This window comes from Rissa tridactyla, chromosome 1, assembly GCF_028500815.1.
Source record: "Rissa tridactyla isolate bRisTri1 chromosome 1, bRisTri1.patW.cur.20221130, whole genome shotgun sequence".
In the NCBI taxonomy this organism is placed as follows: domain Eukaryota; kingdom Metazoa; phylum Chordata; class Aves; order Charadriiformes; family Laridae; genus Rissa; species Rissa tridactyla.
Window position 1 is genome coordinate 155,507,393 of NC_071466.1, and position 15,904 is coordinate 155,523,296.

The 15,904-nt window shown below is 43.4% G+C and overlaps 1 protein-coding gene across 1 annotated transcript in view; it reads right to left on the minus strand.

The window, feature by feature from the left end:
* Window positions 1–13,118, minus strand: part of PTN (pleiotrophin) — an 82,927-nt gene extending 69,809 nt beyond the window's left edge. Inside the window, exon 1 of the mRNA XM_054187870.1 lies at window positions 12,840–13,118. The gene's annotated coding sequence lies outside the window, so the exon portion shown is untranslated. The remainder of the gene's footprint in view (window positions 1–12,839) is intronic.
* Between the last annotated feature and the right edge of the window lie 2,786 nt (window positions 13,119–15,904).

The following is a 15,904-nucleotide window of genomic DNA, read 5'->3' on the forward strand; positions in this document are numbered from 1 at the left end:
CTGAGCTACAGTCTCAAGGATGGCAGAATTCAAGACTCCAATTCAGACCAGAGATGATCAATGTAAAATACGTGGTGATCAAATGCTGACAACATTAACATTTTCTAGAAAAATGAAAATGCAATCATTTTTTATAAATGTTTTCTTGTCAACATAACCAATTCATATGGTAGCAGCTGGTTGGAAGCTAGCAGAAGGAAAGGCTACAATGAGTTAGTCCCAAACAATGGAAAAGAATTGGTTCAGGAATATGACAGAGCTACTTTTCTAGACTAATTTCCAAAGGGAAAATTGCCACAATTCGAATACATTTCCATGGAATGTAAACACAGAATTATCTCACAATCTTGTGAAATCTCCACCCCAAAGTTACTACATGATTATGGTGGATGCTACAACTAGGATGTTGTAACCAGTCCTAAGAGAAACAGGCTTCAAGAAGCACAGTCACTTCTTTCTGTTCCCTGCAATCCTTCCCTTAATAAAGCATGCAAGAAATGAGCACGGATATCCTGAAAGCATGCCAAAGTGCACTCACTGATAATACTCCTGGCCTCAAAGAAAAAAAAAAAAAGGAAAAAAGACTTCTTAAATGCAGTTTGAGAATTTATTCACTCACAAAATATCTTCAAGTGAAAGAAAATGGGAATCCAGCCCAAGTGAAACTAACAGGAAACTAACAGGAGAGAACAACTTTGGCAGGTGAGATGCAAAATGAAGATTAAGAGGTCCAAGTGCAAGGCTGAGGAACAAGGAGGCAAATACATAGTGACAAGTAATACGGCATTCCTTAAGCACATGGGAAACTGGAACTCTAGAAGAGCCAGTGGGTCCTGCAGACCGTACCACAGACTATCCCGATGCAAAGAAGTCAATGAGGGCAGAAAATGAGATTGCACAGAAGTTAAATGGCTCCTCTGCTTCAGTTTTCACTGCAGAGCAGAGCAGAGAGATGCGTGCCCTAGGGCGATACAAGTAAAGAACTTGAGGCAGAACTGCCAGACAGCGTTAGGGGAAATAAAGTAAATAAAAAAAGAAACAACTCTAGAAATTCGATTGTACTAAACTGCTGCTGCTTTCCAGAGCTGAGAAAAATCAGCTAAAGGCAGGTGTAAACCAGCGAGCCTGAAACAGAAGCCCCACAAACTAGCCTAGAAAACCCATTTTTCACAATGATAAATCATGCCTTTCTGATCTACAAGAATCCTTTAAAAACTTATCTCGGCTATTTTTCACTAGATGTAAATTGTTTGGAATTTCAAAGACTTTGAAGAAAGCTCTTAGGAGAGCTTGGTAATCTTGGGATAAGAGGTAAGGTCCTGTCACTCTAAATATTAGTCAAGGAACTGAGAATCCCAGGGTAAGAACAATAATCAGTTCTTCGTACGGAAGGGGGGGTTGTGCCACCCAAGGTTCAGCCTAGGCTCAGGGCTATCGAGTGCATTTATGAACTACCTGAAAGAAAGAAAGAAAAACAAGGTAACAAAATGTGCTGCCCATATGAAATGGTGTTAATCAACAGCATGGAGGTCCTTGCCCTTGCAACTACCCAGGCAACTGGACAACACAAATATCAGATAAAATTCACCACAAACACATTGAAGTCTAATGGAATGAAAATATATATATGCTTACATACCACTGTATACCAACGATTACTGAATTAACTTCTAGACATCAAAGAAGTTTTGGAGACTAAAGATGTCATATCCCTGTGCTTAGTGGAAGAGTCATTCCAGACTAGACAAAACTTTCAAATAGCGCTTCTAAATTTTTAACCTGTAATATGAAAAAAAAAAAATTGACTCTGGCAATTACATTGCAATTATAGAATGCCTGGTTAAATTTCAACTAAATGTCCTCACTAAAATAAAGGCAGGAATTGTGAGCATGCTTAGAAATAAACAATCCGAAACATTTTGCTGATTTAAAACTAGGCATGGGGCTGCAAAAGGCCACTGAAAACAAGAAACATGAGAAAAAGTGTTATATTTGTGAACAGTGACCTACTACACTACTTAAACAGAAGAGAGGTTAAAGCAAAAAGAAGTTTGTGTTATGAAAATAAGGACATTAGAGACACAGGAATTAGAATTAAGATTAAGGAAACCTCAACTATTCAGAGTTATGGAAATACATCTTCAAAACCAGAACAGCTTGGGTGTGGATTATCTGTTTCATTCCAGATCTATGCACATTTAAAGTTAAGGAAGATGACCGCTACATGGAAAGAGTTTTAAGCAGTCCACATAACCCTGGTTTTACAGAACTCAACCCATGCTCTTCCATCCACTTTCATACCTTGTACAATTGGACTGCTACTCACAGGGCATGATCCATGCCTTAGAAAAATCCAGACCTATTTCACAGCCTGATACATCTGCTATAGAAGCAGCAGCAGCCTTCAATGGTTTAACTCCGCAAGGCAGCAAAACCAGGACCAGACAGGAATCTGAGCAAGGAAACCAGAGAAGTAGGCAAGGCCATGCAATGTGGGCAGCTCATCTGGGATCAGCTGCCACAGCTTGGAAGTCCTGCTACTCCAGAAAGTTTTTAGACCTAGAACACTTTTCTAAACCTGGAGGAACAGAAGACAGATATAAATGAGAATCAAAAGAATATCCCTTTCATTTCACACAAATCACACGCTGCATCAGGCAGTGAAGACGATACTTGTTCCAGACTAAGGGTCTACTTAACACTGAACAAAGGCCAAAATGTTTTGCAACAGAAGCTATGATTATATAGGGACCAAAAAACAAAAATAAAAAAAATCCCAAACACCATGTCCTGTGGAGTAACTGAAAAGAACATACACAAGTCTTTGGGAAAAAATTGTATCAAAATTCCATTCTTATTCAATTCTATAACTATAGCAGTAATACTTTTCATAGAATCACAGACTGGTTTAGGTTGGAAGGGACCTTAAAGATCATCTAGTTCCAACCCCCCTGCCATGGGCAGGGACACCTTCCGCTAGACCAGGCTGCTCAAAGCCCCATCCAACCTGGCCTTGAAAACTTCCAGGGATGGGGCATCCACAACTTCTCTGGGCAGCCTGTTATTTTAAATAACAATTATAAATTATTACAATTGTTTACAATTATTTTGTAACAAAATAATTTTGTAATACAAATAAATTTGTAGTAATTTACGATTGTTAAAATTGCTTACAAGTGTTTACAATTACTAAAATTATACGTACAATTAAAATTTTGCATATACGTTATATTCTAACTTTCAAAGGTATATTTTGAGAAAAAAATTAAACTGATCAGGAAAGGGTAAGTTTGAGAAAATGCTCCTCATTGCCCATTGCTGTACACTATACCACTCTTTGTGAGACATCGCGATCGTCAAAATGCCACAGTGAACAGCATCAGCTGGACATCATAAGGCATCATGAAGAGCTTACTGTAGCCAATGTATCTATGTCATATGTAGGCTCAAGTTCTTGTTTCCATTCCCTCAATACCCAATTAAGTGCTGCAAGCGTTCAGACACAAACTACAATTTCACTGACCTGGAAGAGAAATCTTAGATGCAGTAACTCAAAAATTTCCATTTCGATAAGTCTTATGTGAAATATTTCAACCTCAATTTTTCTCGACTTTGACAGATAATTTGCACTTCACAGACTTCTCCTTCTTTGGGTTTTTTGTTTGTTTCAGAGTTTCCTATTTAAATAAGACAAGAAATTCCCACCTACAATTACTTGAGAGATATCAGCTGGTAAAATCCCAACTAGAATTAGAGCCTTATTGCACACGCTGAAAGTGTCAATACAGAAAGATGCAAACTTGTCATTTATACTACGTGTCATGCAATTGGAAAGTCTAAAGTTAGGTAATACATTTTTGCTACACATCCCTACAGTTTGGAAAGTTTCTCCAAACAGACTCGCTTTTGATGTGTAAAGTGAAATGTTGGGGCAAAATGTCCACACATCTCATTTGTTTTCTCTATAAAAATGCACAGTCTCCATATTCGCTCAACCTACAGTGGTGGTTAGCACAAGAAAGGGGGGTTCTTATTTAAAGGACTACTTCCTTGTACATATAGTCATAAATAATTCAAACTAAATTACAGTACATAGCAATTAAATGAACAAAGAACACGCTGTAATATACCACCTTTGCTTTTTAGTCCTTTCCTTGTACGGCAGTATTCAATCTCCAGCCACTCTCAAGAGCTCTCACCCTTTGTGAAAATTAGCACGGAGAAGCTGTATTTGGGCACAGAGAAGCAGCCAAAGAAAGGCCAGGACCATGTAGCACATTATGCTACCTAATAAGAAGAGGTGTTCGTAAATATTATCTCAGTGGCAAAATACTAAAAGGATCTATACATGTTTTTTGAAAGCAGCCTCAGAATTACTTTTCTAGATCAAAGTTATGCTTAAGAGCAAGGAGCTCACCCACTTTTCCTCCCATTCGCACCCCTTTATGAACTTCAGATTTTTGCATCGTGAAAATGTGACCAATTTTGCAGGTAGTTAGGGACAAGGAGAGAAAATGTTCCCCACTTTCCTACATTTCTGAGTCCAGACAGCTTTACAAAACCATTTCAGATGTTAAGCCATGAAGTTTTCTCCCTTCGGAGGTAAAACTGAGGGCTGATCCCAGCAGGAAGGTGGCAGCCTCCACCTCTCATCAGGATAAAGTCAGAACCTTCACAGCACCCGTCACACAGAGACTGGTTTTGGCAAGGGGTTATGCCCAGCCCACACCGTGCCTCGGAAAGGCTTCTACATTTACTTTGTCTAAATAAATCCCGCTGTTCTCAGTGAGGTAACTCACAGCCCATAAAGCTGTTCCAACGCAGGAGACGTGCAAAGACTGTAGCTCAAATTACAAGCTATTGAAAGAAGAGACTGACACCTCTTAAAACACATACACCTATAATCCCAATGGCCACTCAATACTAAGGAGTCCAAAACACCAACTAAACTCCATATCCCATTTAAAGACAGGTTCTTGAGCTAACAAACACAAAGCGAACAAGAGCTTGCCTTTTCTTCTTCATCACCCCATAAACACGGTTCCCACACTATTTTCCGAGTGCAGGGAAATTCCTGAGAACTGGATTCAACGTAGATACCCCTATTTAGGCAGCCCATAATCCCTGCAGCTCTTTATAAATCTTCTGATGGTGGATTATCTATTTATGATTAGTAATAGAAGAAAAACAAGAGCAACCTTTAGGCTTCTCTGAACTCTGTAGGTCTTTGGTCAAAGTGGCCAGAAGATCACCATACCATAACAGGCTCCCCCATGGCTTTCTGTTGGTTTTCTTTTGTTGTGTTTTTTTTGTTTGGTTGCTTCCCCCCCTCCCCACTGCATAAGTATCCCTAGAAGAGGAGGAGGCCTGCAGCACGGAGCAAGTATGCTAATGTCGTATCATCATAACTGCCATGCCAACGGCAATCACACACACGCCCGCTCACATGCGTCTGCCAAATAATCACTTAAGCAAGCATCAACTACAGAGATTAGCAAAAGCATCTGACAACGCGCAAATCAGACAAGAAACATGGGCTGAAGGGACAGCTTAGGAAAGTGAGGATTTAATAAGTGAAACAACATGAAGTTCCCGAATCAAAGCTTGCTATATTTTTGGAAGATTTCTGAAAATCCTATCTGTTGGCCTTAGATTTTCTTTTTCCACCCCTCCTCAGTCCCTACTGCGTATCAGCTGCACCCAGGCAGACTTCTAATAAAAGCAAGTGACTCTTGCACAAACAAAAACATCTTTGTGACCTCTGAGAAGGCAGCAATCCAAGCAAACAACGAGGCAGTCAGGTGGCACAAGCTACTGGGGAGCAATCGGAGCATCTCAGGGGCCTTTCGTCAGTACCAGAAGGAAAGCTAAGCCACTACCATAGAAGACTGGGTTTCCAGGAGAAACCACCCTAGGTGGAACAAGAAGTTTAGACTACTTCCGTTCAATATAGTTACAGTGGGGAGGCTACTTTTGAATACATAATTTATAGTGTTCAAACTAAAGGAACAGAGTGTTTTCTTACCAGAATTAAGGCAGAGTATCAGAACAATTTCTTGATTTATCTTTAATTTACTAAAAGGTGCTTCACTCCAAAAGCACTTTCAATAAAAGTAATGGAATTCTGCTGCAAGACGTGCAAGAAGAGCCACAACCATTTACCAGATTGTAAGTCATTTGTGTCTTATTTTGAAGAATTTGTCACCAAAACAAATGGGTGGGCATCTTTCTAAATCTTAGGCTGAAATCTATAGTTCTTATTATGATGAAGCTCTTGCTGAAGCATCAGCTTTGCCTGAATAATGGTTGGAGGATGTGTGCTTGGTTTAGTATTAATCTCAGCTTGACAGGAAGAATATGATTCTTAGTGAGCTGAAAAAGATCTCAATATGGAAATGGAAGAAGTTCAGTTGTCCAAAAGCAAACTGTGAGTTTGCAGTGCCACAACACTACAGAGACAGCACTGTATTAGAGGTGCCATCTTTATACCAAGCCTATTTCTAAGTCCCTTCCTACACCGCTTTTTTCAAAGACAGTAGACCTTTCTTAAGAGATCCATCCATTACCGTCTAACAAAGTGCCTAGAGGAGCATCACAGAAATGTTAAAATGGGCATTTTGAGCCAATGTGAGTCTTTCCACTGTTGCTTGCATGCTGTAAACCTGTAAAAAAAAAAAAAAGACAAAACACCTGTAAAATAGTTATTTTTAAATACAAAGTTTTTGATATGAGAACTACCTACACACAGTATTAAGTACATTTTGGATGCTCCTGTCACAGAGGGAAAGATGCTCCAGACTGTGAGCCTTCTGTTGCAGGCTACAGATGGGCGCATACATTTGCGTTGCACTACTAAGGCTCTTTTGCACTTTGAGATACATGATGTGTGAGAAGTATAGCTAAAAAAAAAAATAAATACATACATAAATAAATCTGCTGTACTAGTGATCCAGTCGAAACAAGGAAGCCTTAAATGCAACAATCAGAACATCTTTAGTTGGTTATGAAACTAATGCCAGTGTTCACATGGCTCTGAGAAACAAAACCCAAGAACAAAACAGGTTTTTTGCCTGATATCCAATGGAACTGAATCTGAGAAGCCAGTTCAGTCATTTTCACTGCTTGCAATCAGACAGGGACACTCTGACTTCCACAGATAGCTATGTATTTACTGCTTGTGTCAATGCACAGGGAATTCATCCTTTCTTATATACCCGTAGAGCACAATTAACTGTTTTTTACCTTTCTAATCCTTAGGGACAGCCTAAGACAACAGGCGGATGCAGGTAGCAAAGTCAGACAGTGAATACAACAGCAGAATGGTCTATCTTCCTTAATGAGCTCAGAAGATCAAGACCAACTTTGCACTCAAGCCTGAGAAACAGGCTACCTCCACCTCATTGCCAGCATCCCTAGTGCTTTGCCTGCCTCCACTGCCACCTGGACCAGCCCCACTAAGACAACAGACCACCAGCTAGGTGTGGAGAGAGAGGCTTGCTGAAGGAAAGAAAAGCCTACCCAGCCTCCTCTTCCCTCCCAGTTGTTCTGTCTGGTTTTAATCTTGGGAGGAGAACTTATACAGACAGTGAGTTGCTCCAAAAATATTGTTTGAAGACAGCAAAAATTCTACTTGTTTTACACTGTTAGCTAGCGGTGGGCCAGTGTCAAAACAAGCTTTTGGACTGAGATATTAGAGAAGTTCCCCTCTTTTTCTTCCCTCCCCACAGGCACTTGACAATAGTATCATCTACAACTAAGTGGGGGATGTTTACAAGGTCCAAGCTACACTGGAACTCTGTAGAAACTAATGAGGAAGGAAGATTTTTCTAACACTCGCGTGAAACATTTAATGAGCTCTGAAATAGTGCTGTCAGGCCTCAGAGGAGAAAGGTCCTGTTTAAAATTGAACTTTCCAGTTTACTAAATGGCAGTGGACTGGAGCCCCAAGCACTATTTATTTTCAGAGACTATTTTTATCAGAAAATCCCCAACTCCTGTAACGTTCTTCTGCTCTAAAAGTCTTTACCCCTCTGTCGAAGCTGCCATGCAATCAATGGCACTTGCCAAGTAACATGCTCGTAGGGCCCAAATTAACATATATAATATATTTTTCTTAATGTAATGAAACCGGATTTTGCCTCGGACATAGTTTGCTCTACTCCTCACCTCCAGAGGTTATCCACATTGAAACCAGAATCTGCTCTTCTGGGAAGGCAAGGAAGGGCAGAGGCTTTTTGGAGTGGAGGGACGGAGGGGGTGGAAATCACCTGGCTGCATCAGTAATATGTCTAACTCTTTATTATATTCACATTCCCCCTTCTCATCTCCCATGAAACTGCCTACAGCTGTGTTCTCTCAACCTTCGGTCTGAAAGACATTAAAAAGCAGTCTGCAAGATGACTACAGTTTTTAAAAAGTCACTCCCACATATGTAAGCAAGCAAGGAAATGAGAAAAGTTTTTTAAAAAAATAAAAAATCATCATGGTGCCACGGCAGGAGGTAGAGCCAAATATTTTAAATGGTTCAGTGATTCCATTCCTTGGAGTAAAATAAGGTGAGACTTATTGGCCAAGAGAGCGTCTAGTTTGCTAAAGCCCCACTGACCCTTTCTACCATGATGAGGTAAGCCATGGCTGAAAACTTAACAAACTGAGCTATTTTAATACCACTACATCAAACACCACCTGCAACAGGGCCTTTTAAGTCTTAAAGGTCCTTACTTTTCACTAGTGAAAAAACTGTGAGGCTGAAGAGGGTCTGAGAAGTATTAATGAACTTGGCATCACAAAATCAGTTCTTCTGGCAACTCAGAGCACACAAAATTTTAAGCAGCAAATTCCAATACTGACTGCCAACTCTTATTTCATGGGTTGGATCAATCTCATGTTAAAGGTAGTGGGATTAAAGGGTTTCTCCAGCTGATGACCAACTCCATTTGACATACGTTCAACGGTTTGCAAAGCATATTTAAATAAATAAATACATAAAAATCTACTAGTCTTTATGTAGTATCTATTACAGTTGGCACAAATAACAGGTATCAGTCCCTTGGAAGTTAATGACACACAGAAGATACGCCTTTCCTCATCTTGTTTAACTGCTGCTGTGTCAATCCACGGAGACACCGCCATACCGTTTCTTACGCAACTAAAATGCTCTGGGAGTTATTGTAGTAAAACGCAAACATCCCTATTACAGAAGACATTGCTCGCTCGTTTAATTTCGTTAATTAATGAATTTCAGCTTCATAAAAGCTGAAGAAAGCTCATGTGAGACAACTGACTCAAATTTCCCCCAGCCCTCCTCAAATGCACGCTGAACACTTGACAATGCCCACTTTTCTATTTTCCTCTCCGCGGCTCCATCGGAGAGGACCCTCTATGCATTCAGAGCAGCACAATGGAGAATGATTTCCAAAGCATTAACTTGGAGCCATTGAGACTTGTATGTTTTCAAAATGACTCTATTGTGCTCAAAGGATTCTAGACTACCCCAGCTACTCTAGAAGAGAGTCTTTTTCCCTTTCTCAAAACGTCCATCCCTCGAGCCATCCCTGGAGTGCATTGTTGGGGCTCATTCCTTAGTGCAGCGAGTTCCATCAGTCAAAGCTCAACAGATACAAATAATATCAGGATATGGATATAAATTAGTGCGACAGACCCTAAATAGTTTTGACAGGTTTAGTAAGTATATATAGCGACACAGAATGCTATTCCTGCTGTCAGACATCAATATGTAGACAGAAGATTGGGGGCACCATGGAAACTCAGCGACATAAGAGTGGTATTGATTGGATAGAAAATGAGGCTGCAATTTAAGCTTAAGGCTGCCAGAGATGCCAAGAATGGAGAATGACCTCCAGCAGTGAATTTTCAGCATAAGCTCCCTGTGAACAAGCCAGTCCAAGAAGGATAAATCAGGGACAAGCTCACCAGGGATATGGGTCGACCGAATGCCGGCTACCAGATGAGAATCACCCTGTGTGCGCGCGCGTTACAGTGACCTAGTTCATTCAAAGACAGCATTTTGAATGGTTTATTATGGAGGCTTGAAACAAAGAGATTTCCTCAATTAAAGTCCTGAAATGAATCCTCTAAATGAAAATGCTTTTGATACACTGATCAGCAAGAGGTTGTAAATATCGAAGCGAAGCGTACATTGTTAAAGACCAGTTCCCACAGAAAACACCCCGGTTGGGCGTATAGGTAATGAGGGGGCCCGAACAGAGCAGGAGGTTTCGTGAGCAGTGCCAGCTCCATCCCTAACGCCCCAGTCTTACACTAAAACACTTGCTGCACTATAACACTTGATAAATCATATCCACACTGCCATGAAAACACACTAAAATAAAATAAGAGTATGAGTTAAACGAGTGCATTTTCAGAGCTCCTGTAGAAGATTATTTTTAGTTGTTACATGAGGAGTCGGGAACAACCGTTCCCAGAATGATAGAGAAGAAACACAGGACGTGTCAGGGAAATACCTTGCTGGAGCCACGATTGCTGGAAGTCAGCTAAGTAATAATATTCACATTAGTGACAGAAAGATGAATCTACACAAAACATCCATCAGCCGTACAGCTGTGTCAGGAATAAGATAAGCCTCCAAAGTGTTCTCAGTGTCAATATGGGCGCTAGAGGAACACAGGCATATGGCACTGGGATAGCAGCACTATAGTTTGTAATACGATAGTAAGACCAGCCTTCTGCTGGCAAGGATGTTATCAGCCACAGGCAGCATCTCAAATAGCTGGCAAAAGACACCTGAATAATTGCAGAAAGTCTTGTTTTTCTTAGGCCACTTCTACACTATAAACAAAGACTTGACATTTGTTAAAGAAAGACCTGTTGCTGGCTTCTCTTTTTTCCACCTAAGAGCCTGCTCTGGAGCACGCTAAATTCAGTAAGTTTCTGTCCTTCAATTTCATCCAAAGCTTCATAAGCAATAAGTCACCAAAGAGTTTAAGTTTATTCTGGAGACGGGTATATTAAACCCCTGCTTTCTTTCCATTTAGGGAGAGTCACTAAACTATGCAGGAGGTTTTTTTCTTGCTGTTTTTTTGTTTGTTTTCTCCAATGAAGTACCCTCTCCATTCACTTCCAAATTTTCATTACTACAGCAAATTAGCAAATTTTGTCCCAAATATGCAGGTTCCTTTTTCCCTTCGGACCATTTCTCTTGATCGAAAGTTCAGACTTTTTTTTTTTCTTTTTCTTAATTCTTATTTCTTTGCATGGAGGAAACAAAAATACACAGAAAAAAAAAACACATAAATTTACATCAGTTCAAGCACGCTGTCCAGAAAACATAAAAGACGAGTATTTCTTTGTCACAACTTTTCCCATACCCTTCCCATCTCTCTATTTCCCTCCATCCCTTCCCTCCTCCTCCCTAATACACGCAGTTACACCCTCAGTCTATTTCTTTTCCAATAAGTTGAACTTTGCTAAAAGCTTGGAACAATCAAGCCCCAAGGGGAAAACAAGGAACAGGCAGAGAGTTCAAAAGTCGATGAGACACAGGTAAAGCATTCTTCCACTGTCATGCAAGTCACTTGGAGCAAACAGGATCTAATTAAAACACCTACCCACTACTCATAGCTGCAGGGTTATCTCACAGAGAAAGATTTAATGCATGTCGCAAACATGTCCACAGTGCTCCGGAGACCCAACTAGTTTCTAGGGTTTACATCCTAGAAACCAGCTTCAGCGCGTACCACTAAGCTAACGCACAGTAGATATTCACCACCAAAGCAAACCACTTGCAGTGTGGAAGTGTGCGACAGCCAACTGGGACATGTAAAAGAAGCCAATGAGCTCCCAAAGAATGAAGACTACCTTTCCTCTATAAAAAAACCTCTACTTTTAAAGAGGAGAAGATGAACGAGGGTAAGGAGTTAGAAGCACCAATGTTGGAGACCATAACACATTTGCAGAATAGTGCGTATGCTCAACAGAAGGAAACGGTGTTTTCACTGTTGTTAAGCCAGATTTTCTCTCAACCTATCCCTTCGGAGGAAGTCAAAGACACAAACTAACGACGGCAGTTTTAAATAGATCTATCAGCATTTGCTGGACTCAGTTGTTCCACCAAAAGTAAACTAGGGATGAGAAGGCTAAGACACAAGAAAAATAACATTTAAAGTGCTCAGTTTGAGGGTACAATTTAACCTCGTTAACCCGAGTCTCCACCGGAACATTCCTGGCACACGGCAACTGGGACCTGCAGGAGGTTTGCCGCTATGGGGTCACTCTGCTGCCCTTTTGTCCTCTCGAAACAGATCAGCCCGAGGACTCCTGCCTCCTTTCCCCGCTGGGTCACGTCCCCCACTGCCACCTCTCTCTTCTTCACCCTGCCTCGGCTTTTTAACGCTCCCATGTACCAAACCAACGCTACCACCCCCAGCGTGGCGGCCGTCCGGCGCGGCAGCTCTCCCCACCGCCCCGAAGCGCGGCGGGGACACCCCCCCGCCACCCCGTTCGTGCTCCCGGGCACCTCCAGACCTCGCTCCCCGCCTGTCCCTCGGACAGGTGTCTCCGGGGCTGCAGGTGCCCCCCCCGCCCCACCCCGCTGGGTCCCGGCTCCCACCCAACCCCACGGCCTCTCTCCCCGGCACCCGCCGGGCGGCGAGGGCAGGCGAGATGGGGCCGGGACCGCAGAGCCCCGCTGGGGCAAGTCACTTGGGGATGGGACGAGTCCCCTGGAGCCGGGGCTAGCCCCCCGGAGCCGGGGCAGGGCGGGGGGCAGCGCTTCCCACCCTCCCCTTGGAGGAGCGGGGCGCGGGGGACACCATCCCTCGGGCAGACCCCTGGAGCCCCCGCCGCCCCCTCGGACTTACTTCGGGCGGCAAAAATCTCTTCTCCCGCAGCTGAGAGGGGCGAGCCGCGGGCGTCCCCGCTGAGCAGCGGCTGCTGCTGCTTCTCCTACTGCCGCCGCCGCCGCAGCGCGTCCCTTCGCTTCCCCACGGACGGGCTCGCCGGCCGCCGCCTCACGCCCCGCTCCGCCCGCGCCCCGTCTCTCTCTCCCGCCGGAGATTTCTCGCCGAGATTTTTATACTGGAGGCAGGGAACCTGATCCGCGCTTTGACTCGGCAGAGCCCGGGCTGCGGCGAAGGCGGCGAGAGGAGGGCGGCGGGCGGGCGGGCGGGCGGCGGGGCAGAGCGAGCGGTCGCGCTGCCCCCTCATGTGATGCGGCGGGGGCGCGCCCGACGGGCGGGTCACCCGCGGGGCAGCCTCGCCCCCGCCGACGGGGACGGGGGGTGCGGAGGGTGGGGAGGGGGCGGGACGGGACCGCACCGGGGTGGCTTGCGCCGACGGAGGGGCTCGGCGGCAGCTCCCCGTGCGCCCGGCGGCGTTGCCCCCGCGGCGGGGGGATCGTGCCGCCGGCAACGGGCTTGTAAGCCCAGGCGACTTCCCTTCCTCTTCATCGCGGCACCCCCGGCCGCCGGCGGGGTGAGGGCACCTCACGGTACCCCCCGGCCGGCGCTCGCCAGGGCCTCAGCTGCTTTTCCAGGCACAAACATCTACAGCGTTTGCCCGGGTAGCCTTTGAGCTGTCGGAGTTTGGGGAGCTTTTAACTTTTTAGCCTCGCTGACTTCCAGCTTGCCACTTAGCCCACGGCAGTGTTGGACTGGACATACGGCTGGGGGAGAAACAAAAAATAATAATAAAAAAACCCCAGCTTTTCATTTCAATTTGGGCTGAAAGTGCCATGAGAACAACTTTTGTCATGGTGCTTCAACACTTCTGGTTGCAGCGTTTGCTGGACTTATATCAAGGCTTTCATTTAAGAGCAGGCTTTTCCAACTTTTAGGTTCATTACATCCACTGAATAAGCGTGTTCCCCAATCCGCCGTTTAATTTAAAACTAAGTGGACTTGTTCCAAACTCCAGGCAATTTTGGTGTAATTCCCCATCCCCGAGCAAGTCTGTGCCTTGATTTGAAAGACTGGGCCCATTGACTGCTTGGGTCTCAGTTGGGGTTGCAGCTTGCAGCTCCTGCTCCAGGTTTGCACGGAAATCCAGTTCAGATTCTTCTCCTGTTTCCCGAGGAATGAGCTAAAAAAGTAATTTGTCTGGCACCGTACACATTGCATCATCTAACACCTACCATCTGTGACAATGAAAAGCACTGTGCGGCTGGTCCCAGCGTGGGCAATTGCACCCACCTGGAGTCTTTCTTAGTAAAGTAAACTACTCCCTTCCATCCACACCTTGGCATCTTCTTTTCATCACACAGTTATGTGTTTAGTCCTGGCATGGCTGCTCAGGATTTGCACCACCGGCAGATTTAATGACAGTGATGTAATTTAAAACAACAACTTTGATTTGCAGTCTAAAGTGGCTGGAGCTGGAGTGAATATTCTTTCTAGCAGCTGGACGAGTGGAAATGAGCACTCAATAGTAAACTTCGTCTTCGTGTTTCAGAGCGTGAAAACTGAATGGATCTTTGATAGGTAACTTGTACCCTCCTGAGGGCTTCTCAAGGAAATCCTGGCATCACGGTGCTAAGCACCACAAACATCTAGAGGAAGACACTTTCCAGCAAAAAACACCTGGTAGTGGTCGATGTTTTAAGCCCTCAGAGTTTCTCCATATGCCCACAATAGCACATTTCAGATGGTCAATCATGTCTGCGTAACAAAGAAAAAGTAGGAAAGACGACAAAGACTGATCCGTAAATTCACCTTCACTGAAATGAAAACAGACCGCATCGAAGTGGGTTAAGAGTTTTCTTCTTTTCCATAGAGAAAGCTGAGTCTCAGGTAAACACTGAAAACTTAACATTTTCAGCTTTTCAGAAAACAATGGAAACTTTCTGCAGAAAGCACCTGCTTTTCACAAAGATGTGCATGACGTTAGAAGCTTCATTTGTCCACCAAATTTTAGAAGCAATGTCAACAGACAATCTTTGGCCAAATTTGCTCACAGCTTTTCTTCATACCTAGTTTTCCATAGCTCAGAAATTAATGTCCTGAAGCTGAGTGTACACGCACAGAAACTAGTTTTCTGTGATAACAGCTTGGGCTTTGACTCAGAAAGTCCAAAATAAAACTGCAGTTGAGGTTAACACAGCTGCTCAGAGGACAGATTATGGTCTGAAGCACCTGTAACTGAAAAAGAAAGTATCTCAGTTTTCAATTGACAAAAAGTAAATGTGTTTTAATGTTAATATTATTTCTGTCTCAATGGCACCTTGAGGCTTAACTGAGGTTTCCATTGCAATAAGCACTGTACAAATACAGAAAGATATTCTTTGCCCCAAATTGCCCGCGGTGTTTGATGTCTTTGATATTAATGGAATTTCTTGACTGAACCTTTGCTATTGTGATAAAACTCGTAAAGACACAGAAGGAGATGAGATAGTTGGTGAATACAGCAGTCTTGGGAGGACCAATGTAACTTCTTTTGCCAAGAAAAAGTCACCAACTATATGTTAATCACAGCCTTAAAGGTGCCTATTGTGCTGGTTCCCAGTGGGAAAGAACAGGACATCATGGAGAAAAGGGACAGATGGAAGATAAGCTATGACGATTTACTTGACACAGTGATATTTTCCTTATTAGAAGAACTGTGAAGTTGGAGAGGTTTATCTCCAGACCTTCTCTGCTGTTTTGTTTTTCCTGACTTTGTTTTCCAGACAATGCTTTATTTCTTACATGATGTCTGTAACTACAGCCTAATCTACATTTCTTGTGACATACAGAAAAATCCATACTGAAAAAATAGTTTTTGACTGTTACCTTTCTAGTGTGGACACACAGCTAACCTAGAAAGGACAATTTTTTGCAGATTTCCAGTGATACTTACCTTTAAAATCCTCAACATTTGTTTACAGCTGCTGGTTCCACTCTGATCAAAAAGCAGAGGTGAGGAATGGACTGGCAGCTGTAGAAGTCCAATT